The sequence below is a fragment of the Nipponia nippon genome, unplaced genomic scaffold (genome assembly GCF_047370975.1).
Source record: "Nipponia nippon isolate SJK-2023a ecotype South Korea unplaced genomic scaffold, ASM4737097v1 scaffold_19, whole genome shotgun sequence".
Taxonomy (NCBI): Eukaryota; Metazoa; Chordata; class Aves; order Pelecaniformes; family Threskiornithidae; genus Nipponia; species Nipponia nippon.
The window spans coordinates 4,097,193-4,118,979 of NW_028262335.1; the positions used below are offsets into that span (position 1 = coordinate 4,097,193).

General features: G+C 46.2%; 1 protein-coding gene across 1 annotated transcript in view; it reads left to right on the forward strand.

Annotated features, from left to right (window-relative positions):
• The first annotated feature begins 20,769 nt into the window (after positions 1 to 20,769).
• CASZ1 (castor zinc finger 1) overlaps positions 20,770 to 21,787 on the forward strand; it is a 206,399-nt gene continuing 205,381 nt past the window's right edge. Inside the window, exon 1 of the mRNA XM_087755152.1 lies at positions 20,770 to 20,893. The gene's annotated coding sequence lies outside the window, so the exon portion shown is untranslated. The remainder of the gene's footprint in view (positions 20,894 to 21,787) is intronic.

Here is a 21,787-nt window from a genome sequence, read left to right on the forward strand (position 1 = left end):
AACATCCTCCACTTGGATTAACTAGTAAGACCACCTCATTGTTGTTATCCCTAGATCTCAAAGCTTTGTGTGAAGCAGGTCAGGATCATTATTTTCATTTCACAATTATTATTATTTTCACAGAGGCACTAAGAGGTGGGATGTTGTGCCTAGGGGCAGAGCCAAGCATAGAGCCCAGGTTTCTAGAGCTTCATTTCTTGGGTCTACACCCCTCATCACAAAAGATGGCAAAGGGTGTTCCCAACCCTTCTAGACCCAGATTTTACCAGGAGTTAGAGGCTGACATAGCAGAGGGCATCAGTGAAGGCTTGGTGCAGGGAACAACAGAGAAATGCTGGTTTAGGCAAGCCCACACTGGTACAGATGCCACAAGGAGCTCTGGTTGTGTGGAAAGCTTGTAGCTGCTGCAGGCTGAGGCTCAGCCTCTTCCAGATGAGAAATGCAATAAGGAGGAATGTAATGCCGGGAAGCAAAGATCTACTCTGTGCCAGCTGTAAGTCTTGGTGAATAGCACGCAGCTCACCTCATCTCTGCTAGAGCCAAAGCAGTGGCTTTCAGGGTTATGATGGAGCTCTGCTACTCTGCAGCATGAAATAAACTGTCAGTAGGAGAGGTTCCCAAACAGAAAATGAAAGCGTTAACGAAATGTCTTACCGCTTGAGGCAGACCCTTTCTGGTGAACGCCAGAGCTTAACTTGACCCACCTTGTTTTGTTTCCGTTGTTTATGTGACTGGGATAGGTAGGTTGCAGGGGAGAGGAGAGCTGGTTCCCCCTCCACTTTTTTAGCAGTGAGATTCCAGCTCGGTTTGGTGGTGATGGCAGGGGAACCTCCATCTGGTCGAGTGCTGTGTCAGGAGCTACTTTCAGGAAAAAGAAGACGGTGTGGAGAGTTGGGATAGGATGTTCTTGGAAGCAGCTGAGAGAGAAGCACAGGAAAAGGTACTGCTTTTTGGGTGACTTTCATCACAGCAGAGAGGCCCCCAGCATCTCTGGGTTAGGAGATGGAGAGAGTGGTCTGATGCTACCGCCGTGCTGTGGGTCCAGCTTCCCCTCCCGAGAGGAATGCCCTTCACTCTGCACACAGGATTTTCTCTCGTCCCATTGAGAGTGGGCTCTGTGCCACTTTATACTTTGGAGGATCATTAGCAGAAATCATTAGCTATAATACAACCTCCCCCATAAATCTCCCCTGCACCTGGATCATTTGTCCATGCCTAATTTCCATCTCCCTAATTTTATGATTTGTCCCTCATTTGATGAGAGTTCCTTCCATTAATTGTGTAGTAAGTGCTTCCAGATAAAGGGCTGAGGAGTTGACCCCGTCTTGGAAAGACACAGTTTGGGCTTTTTTCCTGAAGGAGAGAGTCCCTCTGAAATATTCTTGCTTCCCTTTCAGAGGGCATCACTCCAAATCTTAAAGGCACCACAGCAGCTTCCCATATGGAAAATGCCTCTTTCAGATAAATCCTGTTCGCTGGAGACGCTGCAAGGCAGATGAAAGCAGCAAAGCTCAAGTCCAAGGTGTCCTCTGCCAGAGTTACAAAGGTCTTGTAGGCATTGTACAATTCAATTCAGACCAAGGAATAAACCTCTGCTTTTTCCCCCTGGACCCCTCCTAATTATCATACTTTGCTGCCCAAAAGCGATTCTGTGTCCTCCCACAAAAATCTCCTCTGCTGAACTATTCATGTTATATTAGGCTGCAACAGAGATCCTTAGCCTGGGTGATAATGGGCAGGGAGGGAACCGGTCGAGTCGGTGGAAGAAGTGACTTAGCATCAGGCCTACAGAGCTCTTTTTCCAGTTGTTTTGCAGGCCTTCTGGGTGGTCCAGAATAAGGCAGCTCTTTCTCAGTGCCTCCGTTGCCATCTAAATAAGATGGCGATACTAGCAGTAGGGTGCCATGAGAGTTTAATTAATTAATTTGCAAACGCTGTGAGATCCTCTGGTGAAATTCACTGCATCAGCACAAAGTCGTATTTAATCTATATTACATATGGAGATCCCAATAGCAGGAGCATCCCAAATGCACAGGAGAGCTGAACCAAAAAGAGGTGCAGCCAAACTTTCTGAGCACCTCACTGTGAATAGTTTATGTCTCTAGCAAACAGGAAAATTTTTCCAAATCAAAGCATTTGTCCTTGAACTTCTCACTATGCACGAGTGTGAGGCAGCTGAAACGGCTCGCACTGGGACAAACATGACCCACTGGAGCGCTCGCAGAGCTGAATTTGACACAGTGGATCTGCTCTACTATGCTGACTGTGTTTTCTTTCTCCCAGCCTAATTTTCCCCATCTTTTCTCATACCTGTTCCGTATTTGACATGGATGTTAGAAAATCCACCAAGATAAAGCTTGATCCAAAACTCAGTCAGAGAGTGCAAAAGCTTCCCTGGAACCACCAAGGCTGTAAATGGTGCAGGAGGCAAAGCTGTCGGATTCTCAGCACCTCTCTCACTGTCTGTTTCCTTTAACTGTTGATTTAGTCTTGAGGGTCTGTCTGTGACATTCTTGCCCTGGTGCTTTTTTCTCCTGAGTTTCTGTCCACTGCAGGGGTAGTACAAATTCAGAAGAAGGGTGTAGGAGAGGAGGGAGGTGCAGTGCTAGAAGCAGCTTGTACATTTTACAGGTAACATTATCTTTTATTGGCATCCTAAAAAGAATGTCAGGCACTAGAGTGTTTTTTTTTTTTTTTCAATTTCTGCTTCACTGCCATTCCACTGCAAGATTTTTATCACATCCATGATGCCAGCAGAGGCAGGCAGTGCTCAATGACACAACTAGCCATTCACAAGATTTCTGGGGACCTTTTGTCACATCCTCTGGAGCAAACTGTGGAGGTCTCAACATCATTTCTGTTCTAAAGCTGGAAATACTCTGAGACTGAGCAAGGCAGAGGCCTTTCCAGCTGACTCTCCAGCCAAAAGGGGCTCTCTGCTAGTCAGCCAGAGCTACTGAGAGAGATCTTCCCCTTGTTTTACAAGTTGAAACAACCTTTGTAATAGTTAACCAATGCAGGTATTCTAGCAGTCATCCAGGCCATGGAGTGTTCTTTCTCTCTCTGAAAGTCAGTAAGTTTCTATTGATGTCTGGGACACTAGGAACATTTTCACTGGCCAGGCATTGCTTTCTGACCCAAAGAGCTTCTCAGAGTCCAGGCAACTCTTCTCACTGATGTATTTCATGTGACAGTTGACATTGCTTCTCATTTTCACAGCAGCTCAGTTCTCTCTGATCGAAGTTTATGGTAAGATAAGACCTTTTAGACAAGCAGCAGAAACTCCAGTACCAATAGACTGGCCTTGCAGTCTGCCTTCTCTTTCCTTCCAACCTCCTGATTTTCCTAACTGCTTCCCTTGCAGCGGGCAATAAAAATACAAAAAGTATGATCACTCCCTTTGCCAAACTCACTGAAGAGCAGGTAAGTCTGTTCTGTAAGGACAGTTGTACTGTTGCCACAGAAAGCAGGAGTGAGAAAAGACTTTACCAGGTTTTGGATGGCTTGGCTGGTTTCAGCTGTGAACTGGAGAAAACACTGCATTGTGACTGCCAGAAAGAGCACTGGTGCTGGAGCACTGTCATCTCAGCTCTCCAGGACAGCAAGTGCAGTTTAAAACCTGGGCCTTAGAGCCCCTGTGGATTTGCAGAGCCCTTTGTGACAGAGCAGGACCACTTTAGTGGCTCTCACTCCAGTGGCTGCCACCCCAGCCCCAAGCCAGCCTGTGCTGTAAGTGCTCCAGAAGTGGATTTTTATTCTGTGACTCCTCAGAGCCTCAGCAACAGCTGCAGGGAGCCAGCAGCTGAGGTTTCTGGGTGTGTATGGAGGCAGGTGGAACTGGGCTGTGGGTTTGCATCCTGAGTTTTGCAGTTGCTGTCTGACCCTGCAAAGGGCCTTCCTCTCTTCTTGCAGAAGACAGCAGAAACAAGCAGTTGAGCACCTGATCCTGCCCTGTATTCCCTCTGCCTTGCAACCTTCTCCTTTTGCATGGAGCCATGCAATAAATGCTGATGTGTCCCCTATGGCAAGTGCAATGGCATGAGAAAGCAGCTTTGTCATGGGCACAGCAGCACCTTATGCCTTTCAAATTCAAGTATGATTTTTCCCAGATATCAATGACTTCAGGTAGAGAGGCAGCCGGACAGCTCTCACACTCACGACTGCCTTTTACCAATCTCCAGCCAAACCTTGAAAAGATCCCTTAGATGGTGAAAGCTAGCATAGTACTGCCTGGGCTTACTCCCACCTGAGAGGATCTTTGCAGGACATCAACCCCAATGTTTCTTCTCCTTGTTGCAGTTCTGAGAACTGTGGCCATACACTAAATTTCTTTCCTAGATTTCTTTTGGCCGAATGAGGCTATTTTTACTAGCTGACATGAAATTTTTAAAATATTAAAAAATGTAAGATTTTATTTTCAAAACATTCGCCATGTTTGTGTGCCGCAGTACAATTACTTTATCTGAGATAATAGCCCAGGGTTAACTTACCACTGTCTATCTCTGTGCTGTGAGGAGAGCTGGTAGGATCTGGTTTTCTGAACTACTGAACACCTGTACCTCAAGTCGAAAGCACTGTATAGTCAAGGTGCCAAATACACTGGAGAAGAAGGCCACTGAGTATGGGCATTGAACTTTGAGGTACTCATGTAGAAGGAAGTAGAGGAGCAGACAGCATTGTTCTTAGCATTGCCAAGGACTTCAGCAGGTCCCACCTGAGCAGAATATTCAGCTGATGTTGAAAATCGCAGAGAAGAATGTTTGTCTCAGTTGATTCTGGCAAAAAGAGGACACAGTGGGTAGCCATACCCTCCAGCTTTGAGAATTTAACTGAGTTGTTCTGAATCTCCTTGGTTTTGGCACTTTGCATGCTCACAAGCCAGATGTGTGGTATAGCTGATGGAGGATCGTAGGCGTACCCCCAGCACATGCAAAGTGCACAAAGGTGGCCAGTCACAAACTCAGGAGTGCACGAGAGACCAGCCATGCAGATTGGCCCCAGTGTCAGATCGAGGGCTTGATTGCAATAGCAACATCCTGCAAAGTTCTGCTCTGGATGTGAATCTCTGCACAGTTAGCGAATCTCCTCAGACAGGCATGCACCTTTCTCTGAAAGTACTGTTAGGATCTGTTGCTGATCCAGACTGCCTAGAAAGCTGGATTTGAAGGGATAGGAAACTGCAAAAGTAAGGGCTTTTGTTTTTCAGGTAGTCTGATTTTTAACTATGTAAATTCATAGGATTATATTCTGATGATCCAAACACTCTGGGTATGGAACAAACACTGGAATTCCTTTCCAAAATAAATTCCAACACACTCAGCATTGAGAGGTCTGATCTTTCTCCTGCAGTTACCATACTGTGTTTGCGTATTATGCTTCGTGCGTGTGTGTGTGTACGCACACATGAAAGTGCTACTGCAAGTGAGAAAAATGTGGAAACGTGAACGTGGGCAAGTGCCTGTGCAAGAGGCTTTTTGTGTGTGTGAGAGAGAGGGCATGTGCATGTCTACAAACTTGTGTTTACGTGGGAGTATATACGTGTGGGAACATGTGCATGTATGTAATTTTGTGCTTGTGTAGGAGAGAGGAAGGGAAAGCGTGGTAAAGTTATTTGAACCTGTTTGAAGGTCGGGTCTCCCCAAGGTTATCTGCTTTTTTTCCCTTGAATCTGTAAAGTAATGGTATTCACACTCACTACTTGAGAAGTGTTTCTTTTTATAGCTCTTCCAGATGACAAATAATGCCTGTTTTTGAAGTCCTTTTTAAGTCATTGTTCCCTGGACGCAGATACCATGTTTGGGTGCAGGAGGGGAACAGAGCACAGAGCTATTTCCCCTTTCTGTCTGCACGGAGCTTTACTGGGACTAGCGAAATTCCAGCCAGGATCATCCAAGGGGCTGCAGGCTCACAGCATATGAGCTAATAGGACACCCTCTCCTTCAAGCCCCGTGACACAGTGAGAGAGCAGCAGACACCCACCACAGTCCACTGAAAGCTGTTCAGGTCTAGGCCAGGGAGGCTGTAAAATGCGGCTGAAATCAATGGTAGATTTCCTGGAGTGAGCCTCCCCGAGTTGGCCCATCGAGAATAAGCCACTTTCAGACTTGGTGAGTGGACAGGTGTCTGGATCAGAGCCACCCCTTGTTGGGGGCTGAGGTTGATTAAATTTTGCCCATCTTCAAATATTTTGGGCACTGTTGCCCCCTGTGGGCAGTATCGATATGCGGGTGGCACATACAGTGTGTTCTCCACTCCCCAGGGAAGTACAACTAGTCTGCTTCCCAGAAGTCTTCCCAGCAAAGTAGTCCAACGCTGCAGGCACTTGATGATACTGTTCTCTCACCATAGTGGCAACCTTTGCTTTTTTAAAACTAGCCCCTTCTTCCTTGCCTTCCCTTAGTCCTAAGTGTTTTGGCTAACACTTAGGACTGGTAGCAGCAACAGCGACTCTGTGCCCAGGAGTTATTCTGTACTCTAGAAGCGCAGGAGTGTAGCAGGAAACAGCATTTTGTGCTGCTTTACCCAGGGACAGACAACGCGTGCACACCACAGAGCACTCCCATTCCTCGCTGTTGTAGTAGGGATTTTGTGCACTCGTCACTGATGGACACTGAGTTTATCTCTGGAGCCTGGCCACTGATTTACTCTCCTCCCTGAGGATGGGATAACTGAGCTTTTTCTGCTGGTCGGATCCTGAGATGTGCTGGAAGCTCAGTGTTCCCAGTGGCTATGATAGAAATTTTCTGGAATATAAACTGAATGGGTCTCTCAGGATTTGAGCCAGAGGGAATTGCAGATACCCATAAAGGTGTTCAGCTTCATATTGGAAAAAGCTCAGGGGAAATGGCTTGTGGGAAAAATAATGAGCACAGTGGAAAAACGGGGAACAGAAAAGGGGCAGAAAGATTCAAGATGTAATCCAGAAGAGGACAGGGAGAAAGCTTGGTTGAATGGATAAACGGTCTGTGAGCAGGAAATGATATCTGACAATGTATTAGTCAGACAGAAAAATTAGATGGTGTAAACTGATCCTTCCTGCAAGGGGTGCTGAACTTTTTTGGTGACTTTAGAAGGCCATGTTTACAGTAACTTCAGCTCGTGACCAGGCTATAAAGGCAGGCTCTTTGGGGCAGGGAGGAAGGAGCGTTTCATTAACACGCACACCTGCCTCCATGGGCAACCTGGCCTTGCAGTTACTGGGCTTTTTTTTTTTTATTATGAGATTGTACTTTGCTTTTTAACATAGAAATATAAAATATGCATGCATATGGCTTATCAAAGATGATAACATTCACAAGTAAGGGAACATAAGTCCACTTTATAGCAATAAATTATCTTCCCCACCCTTTTGGACTGATTAGCAGCTGTGTCTCACCTAAGCTTTCTAGAGTTTTCCTTTTAATTTTTCACGTGAATTGTTTTCTCCATTTTAGCTACACGCAGAGGGGGTGTTTTTATAAAAGTGCCTACAGGTATTTCCGATCATTGTTCCCACTGAGCCCCTGAAATTACACAGTCAGTTTTGAGATGCTCGCCCTAAGTGTTGATTATCACAGAGTTCAATTTTGATAACAAGAGGCAAAGGGTATTTTAGTTTGCACTAGATTTCCATTCACCTGCAGGAAGTTACCCCAGTTTGCTCTGGTTTGCACATTCATTGACTAAGTGTGCTTTAAGTCTTAGGGAGAATGAGGTTTAAAATATAGAGCTCTTCAACTAAAGACAGGATTTTAAAACCTGGCTATATGAACTGGTGCAAGTCTGCTGGGAACAGTTTGATATGCACCACTGTATTACACAGTTTATCATGATAAGCCATTGAAACTGATAAACTGTTTCAATCCATGGAAAGGCAGGGTGTCTCCAATCGCACCAAGCCAAATTTATTGGTATTAGCGTATGATTCAAGTCAAACCTCAGCTTAATAGGTTACCAGTAAAGTTGCTACAGTAATTATCAGTGCAGTTGCACAGTAAAATTTGCCTGGTTGAACCATGTTGGCATTTATGTTGGTTCAGACAAATATATTTCACTTTACCATTGCAACTGGTCAGGAGTATGGTCAGGTACGGTGTCTCAGCTGGGGAGAGGAGAGCATTAAACTGTAATAATTCAGCCACTTGAGATAATTTGTACATAACCTTAGTGTACAGGCAATCCCCAAACTTTTCCTACAAATTTTCATGACATAACTATAATATCTACTTTTTCAAGTACATGAACCGATTGTGGACACTCAGATTACTTTGTAACGGTCCCAGAAAGAAAAAGTTTAATAACAGAGGATAGGCAAGCAAAACCAAACCTCATAGTTTTCTCCTAAATCCACTGAAGGCAATAGCTGTGTTTGTGAATCATGACCCAGGACTTAAGAATGTGAGATACACCCCCGAAAGCAGCTGGTTCAATAGTTGCTCAAAACTCTTTGATACCATTTAGGACCTTTCCAGTACTTCTGGTTAAGCAAGTGCTCAGCTGCTCTTCTAGTATGTGGCTGCCATGTGTGTTAGAGTTAAGTGAAATATAAAGATGTCAGACACTTCCCACCTTAGATTTAAGGTCTGACTTTGACTTTATGTCTGACTTTGGCTGTATAAATGGCCCAGCCATTTTACATCCAACGGCTATATCCTGATTCATTTGGTCAGGTTTTGTACAAATTCAACTTCAGCACCTTCCCTGATACCTGAATTAGTGCAAGGACTTTGGGACTGGGCCCTAGACCATATGTGAGGCGTTTATAATAACTGCTTCAGCACGTGGAAGGAGCAAGACTGAGTTGGGGTTACCTCGGACTCTGCTTGCACCTTCTCCCAGGACTGAACGCATCACATCGAGATGATACTGAAGCAGGTCCTTGGGTGTGCTGAGTGTCCCTTCTTCTGCTTGCAAACAAGCTCTAGCAAACACTTAAACACATCAGTGCAGTGACCTTTGTATTTCCATAGGTGTCTCAGGTACAGCATGTTTGTGCTGTTGGAACAGAAAGGAGAGCTACCTGGAACCAGACCAAAGCAGAGACAAGGAAAGCTTGCACAGATCTGAGTACTCCACAGACTGAGAGTGCGCTGAGGTGGCTGCTCTCTGTATGGCATTCCCAGGTGGAGCCAGGCCTGGTTACATAGAACTGGTTGGGTTTTTTCCCCAAGCTCACAAATGACTTGTAGCTCCAAATACCAAATAGAGCCTGGGATCCAGTACTGTTCTCTCTGCTAGCTCTTTTCCCGCTGTTTTCAGAGATGTCTTTCACAAGAAAACGGAACCTTTAGAGCCAGATTCCACTGGCAGATCTGGGTGGCAGAAATGTGTGGCAAAGTCAGAAGTCTGGGTCTGGGAACTGAGAGTGGGAGGGTGGGACATGAGCTTTTATGAAGGATCATTTTCTGAAGGTGAGGAGGCACTGCTGGTATTGGTATCATACTAGAGGACAAATGTTCCTTCCCTTTGATCTGTAGCCTCTTTCACCCTGTAGGATTTTCACAAGAGGATTTATCAGCCTGTACGTTTGTTAAGTTGAAGCCAGAAAGAGAAAATAGTCCCTTCAGTCTTTGCTAGTGGAAATTGCTCTGTATGGAAACCCAGAACACAATGAGAAATAAATAAATTGAAACCCAGAGCTGAGAAATAAACAATCCCTGTGGGAATAGTGTGATCACAGGAAAATAAGAACAATAAATTGCCCTTCTCTGAGGTTTCAGGGCTCTTAAAAACATCAAATAAGTCTCATAGCTCCTTCTGAATGTGGTACTGATCTTTCCCCCCATTTTACAGATGAGGATGCTGAGGTACAGAGTGGCAAAACAGTAGAAGTACCAGTTGCAGTATTTAGTATATATGTACACTGCACAGCGCAGTGCCTTTTAGAGATACCTGAGCTAGCTTGATATCAGAAGAGTAGAGCTCTATTAGTACACTGATCTGTCTGGTATAATTTTCCACTGCTTGCTGTACTTATTCAGCAGTAGCTTGGGTATCTTTAACCAGCATTGTACTGTGCAGTGTCGTCATACCTTGTAATCTGATTCATATATTCCTAGGAGCAGTGTGATTTTCTGTCTGACCTCTTTCATATCATGGGCTGAAGAATTGCCCCAGCCTCTGCTCTTTACACTGGTAAGCACGTAGCAGAAAGCAGTCCTGCCCTGGTTTTAGCAAATGAATCCAGGTGGGACTCAGCAGTATTTCCCATCTCTTCACTTTTAGGTTCTAGGTTAATTTTTTCTGGAGAAAACATTCCAGACTCATTCTCTAATCTAGCTTCTGACCAATGCTTTTTGGCTTTACCATGCTACCTAAAACCAAACATGGTCTGTTTTTCATGAGAGTTAAGAATATGAGAAAAACCTCCCGAAGAAGAGAGAAATGGGTGGCCATCAGCCGGAAGCAGAGGGAGGGGTGTTTCCTCTTGTTCCTTGGGACTGGCCTCTGGGGGTCACTGTAACTGCAGAGAAATGGGTTGGGTAGTACATTAACCAGGCAGCAAGGAAAGCAAAACTTAAAGGTAATGTTTCCAAAAGGTGGTTCTGGTCTGGACTGGACTGTTAGACCGATTCTTTGTGTGCACGAAGGTCACCGTCCTCAACCAGGTTACAAACTGAGTCTTTCTCTTTCTGAAGTGCAGACTGCCACTGTTGAGGCAAGCAAGTATCTCCCGTGGTTGCAGAAGGCGGCTGTAAGCTTCTTAGAGGGCAGTGGTTTATAAGCAAAATAGCCATAAATACATCAGCCAATGCATTAGTAACTTGTGTGGGTGGGTGTAGTACATGTGCATACATATACATATAGACGTGCATATACACGCATTTCTTTCTCTGCCAAGCTTATGCTAAGTGGTATCATTGAAATAAACTCCCAGAAGAGTTAGGATCTTTGGGTGAAAGTGTATATGTTTGAAAATATAGCAATAACAATATTTCCTTTGAACCAGACCACTGTGTAAAGATATAATTCCATTGCAGAGGCTCACCAAAGAGTGGCTTGTATCAATCTGCGTGCTAAATCTGGTGAAACAAGTCTACAAAACAGAATTTGTTGGTGAACTGGTGGTAATTACGTTGCAACTGAAGGTTGCTTACAGACTCAAGGGTAAACTGAAGCATATTAATTATCATTACCGGCTGCAGAGCCCCTCTCACTATGAATTGGTTTCACACTGCTCAGGGAAGGGGGGAAGAGGTAAATTTGGAGATGAAGAGGGATAAAGCATATTGACTAAGAATCAGCATTTTAGGCTTCCTTGTTACTTGGGAGCGGTGCCTTCCATTTTTGAACACAGATTACAGAGAAACGCTGTTCTCATAGAAAAATTTCACAGATTTCAAAGGGAGAGGAAGATCCTGTGCATGCTAGGGAAGAGTAGCATGCAGATGTAATGCAGAGATACAATACTTAAAAAGAGAAGTGAACATCTATGGGCTTGATCCAAATGCTTGCCGAAACTGATTAGACTCCTTCCCCAGACTTCAATGGGATCAGGCCCTTGATATTTTATAAACACAGATATATATTTAAAATTATTTAAGAAAGTTAAGATGGTAGAGAGATTGTCAACTTCCAGCAGTGGTGGTTAGATAGTGTAACACCATCCTCCTAAGAGATGCTACATCAAGATGATCAGGGAATTATGTGCATAAAATAAATCCTCGGGCTTCAAGATAAGAACATACTGCAGTTTCTTGCCATATGGTTGAGACTAAAATTTCTTGCTAGCCCAGCTCAGATTCTCTTCCTTCTCCTTCCTGATATGCTCCAGCTGAGCTCAGCTATTCCTGGGCTGGTTCTAAGCCTATTAAGAAAAATGTATGTCAGTGCCCACTGTAGTTTATTTTCAGTAATCTGAGCTACACAGGCAACCCCTCGTGCTGCTGTTACACTCTGCTGGCTTCGTGGGGTCTCTGTCAGCGCCTCGAGTCTGCCCATGCACAGTAAAGAGCAGAAGAGGGACCTCAATCTGCTCTTGGGGGGGACTTTTGCAAAAGCTTAGCCTCAACCTAACTGTGCTCCCACTGGAGTCAGTCAGAGTTTTGCTGTGTGGGAGATTTAATGTTGACTTCAGCAGGGAGCAGAACACTGGAAAAATCTCGCAGGAAATAGCTGATTAGAGAAAAGTAGTAGTTTAGGCCAAAGGGAAGAGGAATCTTCTCATTCAGTTGGGATAGATGATTTTGATCAATTTTTGCAGTGGCCAGTGCAATGTGTGTCTATTTTACATGAGTGAGGGAGAATGAGGCGCAGGGTGGGGGTGCGGGAAAAGAAAGAGAAAGCAGTTAATTTGACTGAGTAAAGATAAAAGAATGCAAGCACCACCGAGTTTGCTGTTTATCTGGACATTGTGTAATGTTGCGGAATCAGATGTGGCACTCTGGCTTTTGCACAGAAATGCCCAGGGAGAAATCCAGCCTCACTGCTAGCAATAATGAGAGTTTTTTAGAGGAGACTTCCTGATCCCTTCTCCTCTCCACAAAGCATCCACTTTGAAAGCAAATTCATGGCACTCTGGGCTTCCTAAATAAGAGGAATTTTCCTTTGATCTGAAGACTGAATTTCTGTTTTCACCCCACCGCAGGGCAAAAAAGGGCAGGGAAATGCCAGGGTGCCTGAACACAGAGACTGTCCCTGCAGGGGAGAGTATGGCTATTTGGGAGAGGTGAGAGCCCAGCCGGTCCGAGAAGACGTTGTGAATTCATCCAGTGTTAACCTAATCCTTTTTGGTTGGGATGGAGGACTCTAGGTGTTTAATTTAGAAATGAAGGAGGGAAGGGAAAGCTGCAGAGGTTGTAAGGAAGAGCAAAGCCCTGGGATTGCAGAAGGTCTGTGAGGTCCCGCCAGGTCTGGATTGATTAGTATTCAGTATTTATAATATCTCCATAATGGTAAAACAAAAGAAAACAAGCCCAGAGAATGCATTTTTAATCATCAATCATTGCTCTTTGTTTGTCATGAATGAGCGGCGAGGGGAAATAGTCTCCCATAATCACCTCCCTTCACATCTCCTGCCACACAGGCCTCATTGGGTGTGCTAAAAGGGAAATAAATAAACAAGCAGCAGATCTCAAAATAAATCCCAGAGACATGGGTGCTACGTGGGTTATCACACCCGCACACAGGGGTCTTGTTGGAGATACGATGTGGGGGAAGGACATTTAAACAGCAGAAGACAAAGACAAAGCATACATAGGGCATTAAATGTAAGAAAAAAGGATTGGAGTTACAGAGGGGCAGCAGGTGAAGGAAGAAGAAGCTTTTTGGAAAATGATCAGTGGTGAAATAATCAGCAAGCAAAAAGCATGTCAGAATAGGGACTTCTCATGGGACATAGGGCATTGGGATGGAAAGTTTGAAAACCCACCAAATCCAAAGGATTTTCAACCTTTTCAGTATCTGAGGATCACATAATTTTAGGATTTCCACGTGAAAAAATTATCTTTTTCAAGGATAGCATTCATGCTAGAAAAAATATTGAAAAGCCCATAGCTTCTATTAAGAGCCCCCAAAACCATATCTTATCAGGAACAGCACTGTGCTGAGCTTCTCCAATGGGATCCCTGCTTTGATCTTGCAGCAGTTCTCAGAAGGCCTTTATTGTAGTCCCAAATGCCTCTTGGGAGGAAGGGAAACATTATAATTCTTCCTTAATAAGTGAGATAACAGGCTGCTGGGAGGGTAAGGCCCAAATTTTCTAAAGCAGGGCTGGTGACTCCACACCCACTCGGTGTGTTTAGCTGAATGTTCTCAGAGAGACGGGAGCCTGGAGCCATCAGGACAGCCTGTAAGGAATAGGCACGCTACATCTGAACCCTATTGAAAAATAATAAAAAGGTAATGACTTTGTCATTACTGGACATGGGTTTGTCTGTTGGCGAGGGGGGAGGCAGGGGAGGTTTTCTGCATTCAGGCTATAAATAATGTTTCCCATTACCCTGTGCAGTTCTCACGCATTCCTTACGCAGCCCTTGGTTTGCCTCCATCTCCCTTGGCCAGCCTGTGAAGCCCTCCATGCTATCCTGTCAGGCTGCCACTCACTGCTGGAAAAAAAGGAGAGGGCTAGGCAACTCCTTGTGCCCGTGCCCCAGTGCCAGCATGACCACAGAAGACACCAAGCAAGGCAGAGATAATAAAGCGACCTCCTCTTGCCCAGGACACGGGTGCGAGGTGACCAAATGGGAGCAAGTGTCAGCCCAGGACACATATTGGACGGGATCGAATTTCAGAAAAGTCCATAGATAAATGTGCCCTGATAACAGCGTTCCGTGATACCTGAGAGATGGAGTGTAGAAGGGTTATCGTCTTGTAGCTAACTCAGCTTTGCGCACTTAAAACAGAGCGGCTCAGCTGCTTAGTGGCAGCTCCTTAAGCAATTGAAACTTGGTTGCAAAGCCTGACTTTGAAGAAGTTTAAACCATTTATTAAAAAGCCAAACTAAATTGCAGTAACTCTGTCTTTAACCAAAATCAGGGCACTCACCAATGTTCGCACTGTTTGGTGAGACATTCAAAATTGCACATCTCGGTTTAGTAGATTAAGTTTCCTGGTGAAATGTGGATGGGAGGGACCGAAGAACTGTTGTGACTTGGGACCTATCTGGAAAATAGCAGCATTTAAACTAAAGGTGTGTTTTTAAGTCAATGGCCTGAAATGTAGATGCCTACAAGGATATTTTTAAAACTGCATTTATATAACTAGCTTGATATAATTAAGAACTGATTTGAGCTCAAACAAAATAACTCCCTCTTGCACCCAAATTGGAGTCTCCACACTGAGAATTGCATCTGTTGAACTAAATTAGTCAGAAAATCAGGGCAGCTTTATGCTGTAAACAGACCTAGAGCTGTGGAGGATATTCCAGTTCTGTGTCCGGCTCTGCCACTGATTCACTGTGTCCCTAGGCAAGACTCTTAAGTTTTCCATCTATAAAGTGTAATAAAACCTGTGTAGGTGCCAGGTGATGCAGTGCTTAATTAATTAGTAAATTAATATAATGAACTCTAACTTGAAGGTCTGTATCAGCACAAATGAATTGTTAATATAAATTTTTATTATTTATTGCTATTTAGTTGATTATTTTCTAACACGGGCAGGCTCTTACAAACATACAACTTCACACTTGAATTCCAGTTTTATTATTGTTGCTGCTTATTTATTATTGTTTTCTTCTGCATTTATTTATTGTCTTTAGTAGCCTCCCCTAGGACTAAGCCCCAAAGCAGTGGATATTACCCAGACACACAGAATAGTGAAGTCACTGGGAAATTTTGGGACGGAACTGGGGTTAAATGCCAGATATTTCTTGCTAAATGCCAAGTCTTTTGCTTCAACCTTTATACAGATTTAAGGCAAATAAAACAGATAAGGACAGATTCTAAGCTGAGTAAATTCTTGTCTACCCTCATTTATACCAGCCAAAAATCAGTATCAGTCTGTATGCCTATAACTTGCCCCACATGGTTTCTATATTTTTATTCTATACTTACATACTGATATTCATTATATATATTTCTAAATGAAAGTTTGAAGTTTCAAAACACGGGGCCTGATCCTCTTCAATATAAATAAGTCTTGCCCCACTGCTGTCGGTGTGAAGCAATGCCTGCCCTGCTCTGAGGATTTAGACCGGGATACAATGGGGATCCAATCAATTTCTTTTTTCTTGTGAAGTGTGCATATGCAAAGAAATAGTTGCCTGTGAGAAAATGGCACTTGACAAACAATGACCACATGATACTCTCTGATTACCTGTGCCACTCTTACGATAAAAAAGGAAAACAGATAATATTATACTTGCAACTGAAAAAAATGCCTCCTCCTTCTTTGCAATTACTTTTCATTTTCCATTACGAAACTAAGTAAATCCACAGGATTTTTCTAGTGCGTGTCTGAGTGATTTCTTCATTCTTCCAGTGAGTTGTGAAGCAGGATGAGAGGTCCTGGATAGCATCTTGGTCTACGCTAGGTTTGGAAAAGCACACTCGTGACGCCTGATGGCTATTGGGTAGTCTATAAGAACGAGATGACTGCTTCAGTCCAGTTTGGTAGACTGGTCAGCCTAGACCTCAGCTTCCTTCTCACTTACCAGAGAGTAAGTGCCCCTTTGAGGAATTAATGTGGCTTGTAGGCCTATGTAAAGTGTGTCATCTGGTCTGAGCAGTTGGGAACAAGGCATCTAGGCCTGATTCTCGATTACCACGTGCCTCAGAGCAACAGGAACTGCTTTTGCAGTCCTTCGTCTTCCCCTCAAAAAAAAGCGGTAGCCAGGTCACAGCAGGGTGAGCTGAGGACAGAGTTAGAGCCCTCAGCATGTATTTCTGTGCTTTTGTCATTTTAATCCAGGCCCTTCTCATGTTGTTTTAGAATCATTTTTCTTGTGTGAGTAATTTTTTAAGGGTACGTAGTTTTCTCAGGCTGCGCTTGCACAGCTTAGCCAGATGGAGTGTGTTCTGGGCTATGTACTGGGTGTGAATAAAAGACATTAATGTCTAGTCTACGGCACAGGCGTAGCCTATACGCTTTACCAACGGCTGTCCTGTCATCAGTCTAAATATTCTGTTCACTTTTCTTCTGTATGGCTTGTACTACCTCATCATGCTCATATCTCACTACTGCCCAGCAGTGCAGGAAGCAATGTGACAAATATTCGCTCTCTGTGTCCTTGCACCCCATAGGTAATTGCAGCATGCCTACACAGGCTGCGACCACACCACCCCAGTGTGGAAATAAGAGGACCCTGAGCAAAAGGGGGAACCATTCACAAAGTTGGGTGTAAGAGAGAAATTTCTGGATTTAACCAAGAGTTGTGGACAGCAGACATAGAGGACGACCTAATAATGAGTTTGGATGTTATTATTGCTAATTGCTGAATGATAAATAGCATGAAAGGTGTCCTACAATTTCAGTCCATGGAAATTTATTTGAAATATGTAGCTCAATACAACCAATGTCTTATGGGCAGTAAGCTTGCGTGAGCAGGATGTCCTCTCCCCAAGGGCAGCAACTAATGGTGTAGCTACATGCTATCGTAGCTAAAGAAAGACTGGGAATAGATGAAACTTGTTTGGAGATGGAGGAGCCTGTGGAATCTGAGCTGCCAATGATCTTGTGCAACTGAACTGTTTGTTAAATGTTCCGGCAAGCAGGAAATAGTGAAGATAGGAACCATAACTGTGTAAGGTCTCACTGGTTTTAGTAAATGTTGGTAAAGAAAACGATAAGGAGAAAGGGAATGATAGTGATGTCCGAGACTCTGTTTGTTTTTTTTTCCCACTGTTGTGTTGTCTACATAAAAAAGAAAAGAGCAAAATGAGAGACATTCTGGTTAGAGGTCTTTGGTTAAAAGGTCTTCAATCCCAACGAGAGAGAGGCGGTCTGGCTCAAGTCAAATCCTGAGCAGCGGGCAAGGAACCCCCACTGGCAAGAAGAAAACTGTATCTGTACTAAAGTGTCCTGCTCCCCAGGTACATCTCACTCTGCTTCTGTTAGAGAAGGTTTATTGTTGAATTCGCTGGTGCTGTTAAACCATAGCATAGATTTGTTGAGAAAATAAATCGTATTTTAGAGGAAATCTGAATGAAATTGGGTACGTCGAGAACTGGTAAAAGGCTCTTGAGATTGCTCTGCCGATGGCCATATTGCTCTTTTCTTAGTCTTTCTGTGTTTCAGACCCACTTTTGTGATAGATGCAGATGCCAGCACTTATGGTTTGGGGGCAGTGTTGACACAAGAACACAAAGGACTTGTGAGGGTGGTGCCTTATTACAACACTAAATTAGCTGGAGAGAGATTACTGCACCACTTAAAAGGAACTCCCGCAATGGTTAAATCTATAGAACATTTTCATCCACTGTTCAACACGGAAGTAAAATTGTTTTGGGTTGATGACAGGAAGATGCTGCATAAATAGTTAAGTATGCATCATTTGCAATCTGCTAAATTATTTTCTTTCTATCTAGAACGGGCTGTGTAAGGTGTCATTACCTCATGTTCTATCTGACTGAGGAGCCATGCGCTCTGGGGCCTTTACTGGGAGCTAGCACAGCAAACGTCAGGTGGGCTGGATGGGGCTTTGCCCAAGCAAACTTGAGAAAGCAGGGACTACAAGGTCAAAAGACGCAGGTTAAGCACGTGGAGTGGGGCTCTGAAACACACGCAGAGAGTGCTTTTGGGCAAGGTGTGGTTTGGAAGGAGGCTTGAAGCTGTTGTCAGAGGTACAGTTTGTAGGGTGTCTGAGCCTCATGCCGTGTGTGTGGGAGCACAGGCATGAGAGCTCTTTGGCGATAAATACGACTGCCTCAAAACCACTTGACTGTCCCCAAGTTCTCCTCCTAGCTAGGACAACTCCACAGCACTCCAAAATTAGCCAACTTCCAAGCAGAAGGAAGACCATTCAGTCTGTGCTCAGCACCCCAGATGAGAGAAATGCAAAAAAGCGAACAAGAGAAAATAATAAGAAGTAAATGCAATTAAAAGTAACGATGCAGATTTAATTAAAGGGCCCTATTCTCCCAACACTTCATTCTTCAGGTATGCCTCATAAGTAAGAATTCGTAGCTTGGGACCTGCTCTTTTGTACTTTTCTACCAGAAGTTGGGACATTTACTTTCAGAAACACATGGTTTTTAGCCTGGCAGTCTCTCCAGCATACAAATTCAAGAAGTTTGTCTTTTTATTTTCAGCAATTTATAAATACTTGCCACAGTTGTTATAACAGTCTCACACAGTCCTATTTACTTTAATTATCCCATTCTCATCCCCATTTTCCTGCTTTCTTATTGTGAGCAGGTAAAAATAAATAACTACAGAATGACGAATACCAAACAATATTCAAATAAACAAAAGCCCAGATTCTGCAAAGACACAGACACTTTAAACACTCTGAGTATTTCCACAGAAATATATCTCTCCACTGTAAATTCAGCCTGGTTAGTAGAAGTGTAGTCTTTACAGGGACCTAAATATTTAACTCAATAGATGTACATTGCTAAACTTGTCTGTTCAAAATTCATGAGTCAGACTCCCCCCCCCCCAGCTGCCAAATTAAAGGATTTTCTCAAAAGCTATTAAAAATCCATTTCTTTGGAGGTTTCTTATTTGTCCTCTGGCTTCTGAGGCTTTTGGGAGCACTAGGCCACATTTCCAAGCTTCCTTGTGTAAACACAAGTGCTAGAAACATGTCATTCCAGGAGCTGGGGATCAAAGGAGAACACCAAATATTGGAAGACTCACAATAAAAGCTCAAGAGCTGGCAGCGGTCCTGCAAACACTCATGTATGTGAGTCACTTTTACTCACATGAGTAGTCACATCGAAATCAGAGGAATTAGTCTATTATTATTAATTATTGTTATTATTTATGTGTGTGGCAATAGCACGTAGGAGCTGTGATCATGGAGCAGGGCCCCATTGTGCAAGGCACTGACAAATCCAGAGCAAAACGGTGGTTTCTGCCCCAAAGACCTTACAGTGTAAGCATCAGGCAAGAGGCAACAGGTGGAGACAGACACAGACAGGGAAGCGCACGGGAAGAGCGAGACGCTCCTGCAAGAGGTTCTGTGTGGGTGTGCTGACGCAGAGCTCCCTGCTCCGAATGAGTAAAGTTATTCAAGAGTTTACAGGTTTGCATAGCTTGGGCCTAGGGCCCAAATCCTGCAAGCCCTGTGATGGAGGCAGATACATTCACCTGCACGCAGTGCCACGGCCTTAATTCATGCAAAGACTGGGGGGCAGGCAGGCAGGCAGGCAGGCAGGCGTACCTCCACGCCCTGCCGCAGAGCGCAGGGCGGCCGCTGAGCCGAGGCCCTTGGTTCCCATCGAGGGAGCCGGGGGACGAAGGAAAGGGTGTCTCTGGATGGTTTTGCAGAACCAGCACCACAGAATGTGCACATGTAACTATAACGTATGCTGTCTCCGTAAGATGAAAGATAGAGCTGAGAAAGAAAAGGTAGAGCTGAAGAAAGTATTTTCTTAACATAGAAACGTGATGCCTGCCTGTTGGAAATTCAGGTGTGTGCAAGTGTAGGGGAACCCTTGGCTCTGATCCTGCAAAGGCATCCCCCCAAACCAGCCCCGTCCACGAGGCTGCCTGTGGCTTGCATGGCTCTTTCTTGACGTTTTCTCTAGGATCCAGCCCTGCAAAAGTCCTGTGCATAAATGCCAGCAAAGCGAGTACTGCAGACTACCAAACCAAGAAATAGTGCAGTTGTAGATACGAGACAGTGGTTAGTGCTAAACTTGAGTGAAATCCAGACTAAGAACATAAGCAAAAGAAAAGTACCACTCTTTAGAAGTTTGTAAAATGGAAACTGAACATTATGCCTAGGAAAACCAGCTGGAGAATAAAGAAATACGTGCAGCCTAGTTATTCGTGATCTCCATGGAGTTTAGTCTTAGGGAACTAAGGTGAGCAGAGGTCACCAGGCTGCAAAATAGAAAATTTGATAGAACTTCCAGTGCCTCGCTGGGAAGGAGGAACAGCCTGGTGCGGGGACAGGGCAGGAGATGGGAAGCTGCCCGGGCGGGATGGGAAATGGGGACACCTTCTCTCCCTTTCCCTTGCCAGGGGAGGGCGATCCGGTCCGGGTTTTGCAGGCGCCCCTCCCTTGCCTGCCTGCCCTGCCCGCCTGGAGACCGAGTCCGCTCCGTGCCCGCTCCCTCCCCGCCGCTCCCCCCTTCCCCTCCCCGCGCGGGCCGGGGCAGGCGGCGGCGGGATCCAGGCCGGGTTTTGCGCGCTGCCCGCCCTCCTGTTAGAAATAGGAAAATTCAATAATCAAAGCAAAGGGGAGCGCGAGGAGGAAAAATCCGGGATCAGGGCAAGTTTGATGGCGCATGCGCGCTGCAGCCTCCATCCCAAACACACACACATTTCCCTTGACTTGGAAAGTCACCCAAAGCAGCCCCAAGTGCAGGTAAGCCCGTCCGCTCCCGCCCGGCCACGGCCACGGCCCCGCCGCCGGCAGCCCCGGCTCGGCGGCGCCGGGGCCGGGGCGCTGCGCGGGCGGGCGGCCGGCGGCGCTGCCCGGCAGGTGGGCACCGCGCCGCGCTCCGCGTCCGGCTCCCGCGGGGCAGCGCCCAGCCTCGGCGGGCACCGGCCGGCAGCGGGGCCGCCGGCGGCCGCCCGGCTCCGCGGGAGGCGGGCGGCGGCGGGGGGTGCCGCGGCGGCGGGGGGCCGGCGGCGGCGGCGGGGCAGCGCCGTGTCCGCTCGGCGGCGGAGCCGGGGCCGCGGCGGCGCCCGTCAATTTCCAGGACTTGGCAGGAGCCCGGGCAGGGGACGGGGGAACACGTGTTCCCGCTCCGCGCCGGGCGCAGGTAACCGCGGCCCCGCCGCGCCGCACCGCCCGGGGGTCCCGGGGCGGCCGGGGGCAAGCACCGGGGGGGGCGCCGGCAGCAAAGTTGGGCGAGCGGCGGCGGGAGCGCTCGGCGGGCAGGGCCGGGTGCCGGCGGGGCGAGCCGTGCCGTGCCGTGCCGGGGAACTTTCTGCAAAGTGGCCGGGCCGGGGCCGGCAGCGTTTCCCCCTGCGCCCGCAGCGGGACGGCCGCAGCCCCCCGGCAGGGACGGGGCGGGCAGGGGCCGCGGCGGCTGGGAGCGCGGCTCGGGGCAGCCGGTGCCCGGCCCCCCGGGCGAAGCAGCAGGTTATTTTTACCCGGTGGCATTTGCAGAATGCGCAGCTGATTTGCCATCCGGAGCCAGGAAGTTTCCCCCCTCCGCCTCCTTCCCCTTCTCGCCCGCTTTCCCCCTTTCCCCCGTGCGCGGCGGGGCAGCGGCGGGAGGGGGCGGCCGGGGCCGGGGCGGCGGCGGGCGGG